We start from the raw sequence: 7,350 nt of genomic DNA, 5'->3' as shown, positions 1-7,350 counted from the left end.
TTCTATTGTTGCCCCCTGGTTTGGTGCTCGCTAGTTTTGAGAGTGCATCAGCTCGAGCATTCTGTTCCCGGAGTATGTGGCGGACCTCATATTCCCCGAGTTGTCCGAGCTGTTCCTTGGTTTTGTCCAAGTACTTTTTCATGGTGGGATTCTTGGCTTGGTAGCTCCCTGCTATTTGTGAGGTGATTACCTGTGAGTCGCTGAAGATGACAAGCTTTTGAGCTCCTACTTCCTTAGCCAGCTTCAAACCAGCTAGTAGTGCTTCATATTCGGCTTGGTTGTTTGAAGCAGGAAACCCGAATTTAAGGGAAAGTTCGATTTGGGTTCCCTGATCGCTTTCTATTATCACGCCTGCGCCACTTCCAGTTTTGTTTGAGGAACCGTCTACGTAGAGATTCCACTCTGTAGGGATTTTCGAGGTGTCCGTAAACTCTGAAATGAAGTCGGCCATGTATTGTGATTTGATGGCTGTCCGTGCTTCATATTGAAGATCGAATTTGGACAACTCGACTGCCCATTGCAAAATTCTTCCTGCTAAATCCATTTTCTGTAGAATGCCTTTTATGGGCTGGTTGGTCCGAACCCTGATGATGTGGGCTTGAAAATATGGGCGAAGTCGTCGAGATGTTAGTATGAGGGTATAGGCGAATTTTTCTATTTTTTGATAGTTCAGTTCGGACCCTTGTAGCGCTTTGCTGATTAAGTATATATGTTGTTGTCCACTGTCGTCTTCTTGGACTAGTGCTGAGGCTACTGCCCGATTTCCTACTGTGAGGTACAATACGAGTGGTTCTCCCTCCCGTGGACGAGTTAGAATAGGTGGTTGTCCTGGGAATCTTTTGAAATCCTGGAAGGCTTGCTCGCACTCTGCAGTCCATTCGAACCTCTTTCCTTTCCTTAGCGTGGCGTAGAAGGGGAGAGATCTTATTGCTGATCTAGCCAGAAATCTGGACAAGGCTGCCAATCTTCCATTGAGTTGTTGTACCTCTTTGACGCAAGTCGGGCTCTTCATATCAAGTATGGCCCGGCATTTATCCAGATTTTCCTCGATTCCTCTTTGTGTGAGCATAAAACCCAAGAATTTGCGAGCTTCTACTGCGAAGGTGCATTTTGCAGGGTTAAGTCGCATGCCATGCCTTCTTATAGTGTCGAATACTTGGGTAAGGTCAGACAGTAACGACTCTTCACTTTGTGTCTTTATTAACATGTCATTCACGTAGACTTCCATGATTTTCCCAAGGTGGTCTGTGAAGACCTTATTCATTAATCTTTGATAAGTGGCTCCTACATTTTTGAGTCCGAAAGGCATGCGATGTAGCAGTAGTTTGCTTTTGGGGTTAAGAATGAAGTTTTTTCTTGATCAGGTGGGTACATCGGGATTTGATTGTATCCCGAATAAGCGTCCATAAATGATAGGTATTTGTATCCGGAGGAGGCGTCTACTAGAGCATCGATACTTGGAAGCTGATAAGGATCTTTTGGGCAGGCTTTGTTGAGATCAGTGTAGTCGGTGCACATGCGCCATTTCCCGTTTGATTTCTTCACCAAGACGACGTTAGCTAGCCATAGTGGGTACTTGACTTCTCTTATGAATCCTGCCTCCAGTAGAGCTTGTACCCGCTCTTCCACAGCTCGGGATTATTCTGGTCCGAGCTTTCTACGTCTCTGCTGTACTGGCCGAGATCCTGGGTAGACTGCCAACTTGTGGCACATTAACTTAGGGTCTATGCCTGGCATGTCTGCGGCCTTCCATGCAAAGAGGTCGACATTGTCTCTTAAGAACTGTATGAGTGGTCTTTTTATATCTCCTTTTAGGATGGTGCCAATATTGGTTGTTTTCTCTGGGACATCTCCGATATGGATTTTTCTATTTCGCCTTCGGGTTGTGGACGAAGTTCTTCCCGTCCTCGAACTCTCCCGAGTTCGATGGTGTGAAATTCTTTTCCTCTGCCTCTAAGGTGTAGACTTTCGTTATAACAGCGGCACGCCATCTTCTGATCTGCTTTTATTGTAGCTATTCCTTTTGTGGTTGGGAACTTCATGCACAGATGTGGAGTCGAGACTACTGCGCCGAGCTGATTTAATGTTGTCCGACCTATTAAGGCGTTGTAGGTTGAACTCACGTCGACCACGATGTAATCTATGTTGAGTGTCCTTGACCGGTTTCCTTTTCCAAAGGTTGTGTGTAGTAAGATGTATCCAAGTGGTTGGATTAGAGTGTCTCCCAGCCCGAATAGGCTGTTCGAATATGCTCTGAGTTCTTTTTCTTCCAGGCCAAGTTTGTCAAAGGCGGTTTTGAACAAGATGTCGGCCGAGCTTTCCTGGTCTACCAGTGTGCGGTGGAGATTAGCGTTGGCTAATATGATAGTGATGACCATGGGGTCGTCATGTCCCGAGATGATTCCAGCTGCGTCCTCTTTAGTAAAAGTGATAGTGGGGATGTCAGGTGCTTCTTCTCCACCCTCAATATGATATACTTCTTTAAGATGTCTTTTGCGGGATGATTTGGAGATTCTGCTCCCGCAAATCCCCCGTGTATCATGTGGACATGTCTGTCCGGTGTACGAGGTGGTCGTTCAACTCGTCCGACATCTTCGTCCCTTCTTCTTTTTCTTGGTTCGTCTGCTCTGCTGGCTAAGTACCGATCTAGCTTTCCTTCTCTCGCTAGTTTTTCTATGACATTTTTCAAGTTGAAACATTCGTTGGTGGAATGTCCATAGATTCGATGGTATTCACAATATTCAGTCCGATTTCCTCCTCCTTTTTTACTTTTGAGTGGGCGAGCTGGGGTATCTTTTCAGTATGGCATACTTCTCGATAGACATCTACAAGAGACACCCGAAGAGGGGTGTAATTGTGGTATTTCTTGATCTTTTCTCTATGCTGATCTTCTTTTTTCTTGGACTCTTTGTCCTTATCTCGGGAGGAGTAGGAAAATCCAGACTTTGAGGTCTCTCATAGTCAAGAGTTTTCCTCCATATTGATATTTTTCTCTGCTCGTTCTTGCACTTTATTCAGAGATGTGGGATGTTTTTTCGATATAGAGTGGCTAAAAGGTCCCTCTCGCAAGCCATTGATGAGACCCATAATGGCTGCTTCTGTTGGTAGACTTTGTATGTCCAGACATGCTTTGTTGAATCTTTCCATGTAGCTGCGGAGACTTTCCTGATCTCCTTGCTTGATCCCTAGTAGACTTGGGGCGTGCTTAGTTTTGTCTTTCTGGATGGAGAATCTGGCTAGAAGCTTCTTGGCTAAGTCATCAAAGCTTGAAATGGACCTAGGGGGCAAATTATTGAACCATTTAATTGCTGTCTTTGTTAAGGTAGTTGGGAAGGCTTTGCAGTGGACTGCATCTGAGGCGTCAGTGAGGTACATTCTACTTCTGAAATTACTGAGATGATGGCTGGGATCTACTGTGCCATCGTATAGAGTCATGTTCGGAAGTTTGAAGTCCTTTGGGATTTTGGTCTTCATGATCTCTTTGGTGAATGGGTCTTGGTCCTTACGTGAGCTATCTTCATGGGTGGATCGAGTAGTTTTGGCCTTGAGATCGGCTTCGAGCTTTAGGAGTTTGTCCTCTAACTCGCGGTGTCGCCTAGCTTCCCTTCGTAGGTCTCTTTCGGCCTCCTGTTGATACTCGACCTCTTTTTTGAGTTGTTTTAGGCGATCCTGAAGTGCCTGCATGGCTCCCGTGTTTGGTAAATTTTTGTCTTTATTAGGTTGAGGAGTATCTTTTGGTGTAGTGTATGCGTTTTTGTGTGGCGTCCTGTCTTCTAGTTCAGAGTCGTGGTCATTGTCAAGGTTGTCCGCCATGATGATGGGATGACTTCCAGGTCCCCGGCAACGGCGCCAATGTTCCGAGGGTTACCTGAAACTGTAGGTCGATCTCAGACGAGATCTTCTGTACTGGTCGGAGCTGACGTGTCCGGTTGGTGAACGGCGACCGAAACTGTGTTCGACTTGTCGGACTGGCTATGTTGATGATCCTTTGTCACCGGAGGGTGGGGGTACCTGCAAGGGACTCCGATGCTTAAGTTAGCAAGGGTATTAAGCAGGTATTTTGTAGAATCAGAGTATGAGTTATACCTGGGTGCTCCAGTGTATTTATAGTGGTGAGGAGTGACCTTCTTGGAGATAAGATAGTTATCTTATCTTATCTTATCTTATCTTTGAGTGAGGTCATCTTATCTTCAGGGGAACCGCCCTTATCTCTGTAGGCTTGGACTACCTTTGGATTTGGGTCGTGTTCCTCTTGTTTGGGCCCTATTTGGGCTTTTCCAGATAATTTGGTCGAGCTTTTTGAGAAGAGGTCGGATAGTCCTGACCTGAAGAGGTCGGTTGACTTGTCGTCTAAACATCCCGGGTCGGATAGTTCGACCCAGGGTATGAACAGTTGGATTCTAGCTTTGAGAGCTTCTCCTCTACCTCTATTCGCCGTTTGATCTCCTTCCTCAGGCTCCTTTCTGCTTCGCGCTGTCTTTCTAATTCCTGCTCCAGTTGCTCAAGTCGACCCTGATGTCCATGCAGCAATCCTATGAGGTCGGCGCTATGAGGTTGTCCTTCCCCTTCGGGGAGATGAACCTCGGATGGGATTCTCCTTTGGTGTCGGTCGCCAGAGGGACCTTCACCATGTGGTTCCTCCGTTCTTGGAGGAGGTACTACTAGTGCTTGGTCGTTGTTGACCATGTCTTGGAATTCTTGATATGACTCAGATGCTATACGTCTGATAAACTACTATTTTATGGTTTATCTTGTGTTTAATTGAGTGGTTTCATCAAGTCTTTACCCACTTATTCATATGATTTGCATGATTTTACAATTCCTTCCTAGTTTTGTTCTATGGTTGAAAACTTGCTTCCTAAAGATCTTTAATTTATGTACTTTAATTATCCTTTATACCATTCGATGCCGTGATCCGTGTGTTAAGTGTTTCAGGCTTTATAGGGCAGGAATCGCTTAGAAAATGGAGAGGAAACTTGCAAAAATGGAAGGAACATAAGAAACTAAGGAGATGACCAGCGAGCATCGACGCGCACGCATGGCTCACGCATGCGCACGACATGGAGAAAATCACAGCGACGCGTGCGCAGATTGGAGTCTGCACGAACGACGCGCACGCATGGACGATGCGTACGCGTGACAAGAAAAATCGCTGAATGACGCGCACGCGTGACTAACGCGTACGCGTGACCTGCGCGATCTGCAGAATTAACAGAAAATGCTGGGGGCAATTTCAGGCCGCGTTTTGACCCATTTTTCAGTCCAGAAATACAGAATAAAGCCATGAAACATGTAGAGACTCAACAGACAATTTTAGACATTGACATATTCTCATTAGGATAGTTTTTAGGTTTTTAGATCTGAATTTAGAGAGGATTACTCTCCCTCTAGGTTCTCTTTACATTCATAGTTTATTAGTTTTATTGCTTTTGCTTTTGGATATTGAAGAGTCATTACCTCCGTTGAAGATACTATTCTAGTTTGTTTCTTTACTTACTCTTTTATTTATTCCATATTCTTAATTCTTGTTTAGAGTGATAATTGGATTATTTTCATGGATTGTTAGTGCAAAGCATTACTTTTACTTTTGATTAATTTTGAATCCATATTTTATTTAATTTATCATGTCTTCTTCTTATATTTTTATGAGCGTTATATTCATGTCAATGGAGTAGACTCCATACTTGACATGGGGGTTGATTAAAAGGAGACACTTGAGTTGGAAGGCTTAAGTGCTGATTAAACTGGAAGTTGTTGGCTAGTTCTGTATTTACTAACGCTAGACCTTCACAAGGGAGAGGACTAGGATTTGCAAATAAGAGTTAGCTCAATCACTTGACTTTCCTTTATTTAGTAAGGGTTAACTAAGTGAAAACAACAACCTTTTTGATACTACACTTAAGAGACCCCAACAATGATAGAACTTCCGATTAATCATTCTCCCAGTCAAGGCTTTTTATCTAGAATATTAATAATCATTCTTAGTTTTTATTGCTTTAATTTACAATTATTTAATTGCTTATCAACCAAACTCAAACTCTCTGGGAAATTCCTAATTAATAAAATAGCATCATTTCTTGCAACTCGTTGGGAGACGACCTGGGACTCATACTTCCAGTATTTTTATTCTAAATTTTTATGACACCTTTCTAAATTGGTGAGGTGGATTTTAGCTGGTTAAGAGCTATACTCGCAACGCTGTTCTTATATTACAATCTCTTCATTGGTGTAACTTTTGCCACGCACCAGTTTTTGACGCCGTTGCCGGGAAGTTACAATTGTGTGCTAAATTTTTAATTAGTGTACATATTTTTATTTTTTATTTGCATATTTTATTTTTATTTTATTACCATGAGTTATATGTTTCTTTCATTGAATGACGCGTTCACTACCTGATCCGACCTTAGCCGCGTTTGATCCTGAAATTGAAATAATTATTTCACGTATTAGGCGAGCTCGACGTCGGTTAGCCTCTGAGGGTGGTGAAGTGATTGTTATCGATTCACCAGTCTCATCTGAGGGCGAATCTGAACCACCATCCGAGAGCGAAACAAGCTCCTTTACTACTGATTCAGTTGATTCACGTGCAGATAGAATGGCAGCACCTAGGAGGATTACTCTGCAGGATGCTGGAGCCCCAGATTTTACAATGCAGCCGTATCAAGTGCATCATCCAACTCTGGCTGCAGATTTTGAACTGAAAACTACACTAATCAACTTAATGCCCAAGTTTCATGGCTTACCTGCTCAGGAGCCCATCAAGCACCTCAGGGATTTTCAGACAGCCTGTTCTACTGTTAGGCGTCAGGGTGCGAATGAAACTTCTATTTTATTAACTGCCTTCCCGTTTTCTCTTGAGGGAAAGGCGAGGGAGTGGTACTACTCCCAACCTGAAGCGACTGTTACTAACTGGGATACGCTCAGGAGAGAATTTCTGGAAAAATACTTTTCAGCTGAAGTTACGGATAGATTGAGAAAAGAGATCTCATGCATTGTTCAAGGTGAATCAGAAACTCTCTATGAGTATTGGGAGAATTTTAAGAATCTTTTAGACGCATGCCCCCACCACATGATTGACAAGCTAGTGTTGATCAGCTATTTTACTCAAGGCATGAAGCCTCGGGATAAAACTACACTAGATGGTGCTAGTAATGGTTCTCTGAAGAGGTACAAGACCGCAGATGAAGCATGGCAACTAATCAGCGACTTAGCTGAGTCCACCAAGAATCACAGGCACAAGAATAGCCACTCAAAAGCCGTTGCAGAAATTTTCTCTAGCACTGAGACTTCTGCTCTTACATAGAGTATATGTGAAATGACCAACCTACTAAAGCAATTACAGTTGAATCA

General features: G+C 43.5%; 1 non-coding gene across 1 annotated transcript; it reads right to left on the bottom strand.

The window, feature by feature from the left end:
• Positions 1–6,967: 6,967 nt before the first annotated feature.
• Positions 6,968–7,071, bottom strand: LOC148568814 (small nucleolar RNA R71). Its single transcript, XR_015882264.1, has one exon. It is a non-coding gene; the product is annotated as a small nucleolar RNA R71 (small nucleolar RNA).
• Between the last annotated feature and the right edge of the window lie 279 nt (positions 7,072–7,350).

Source organism: Arachis ipaensis, chromosome B4 (assembly GCF_059453495.1).
Source record: "Arachis ipaensis isolate K30076 ecotype BB chromosome B4, ASM5945349v1, whole genome shotgun sequence".
Taxonomy (NCBI): Eukaryota; Viridiplantae; Streptophyta; class Magnoliopsida; order Fabales; family Fabaceae; genus Arachis; species Arachis ipaensis.
This window is presented reverse-complemented; position numbering and strand designations above follow the sequence as displayed.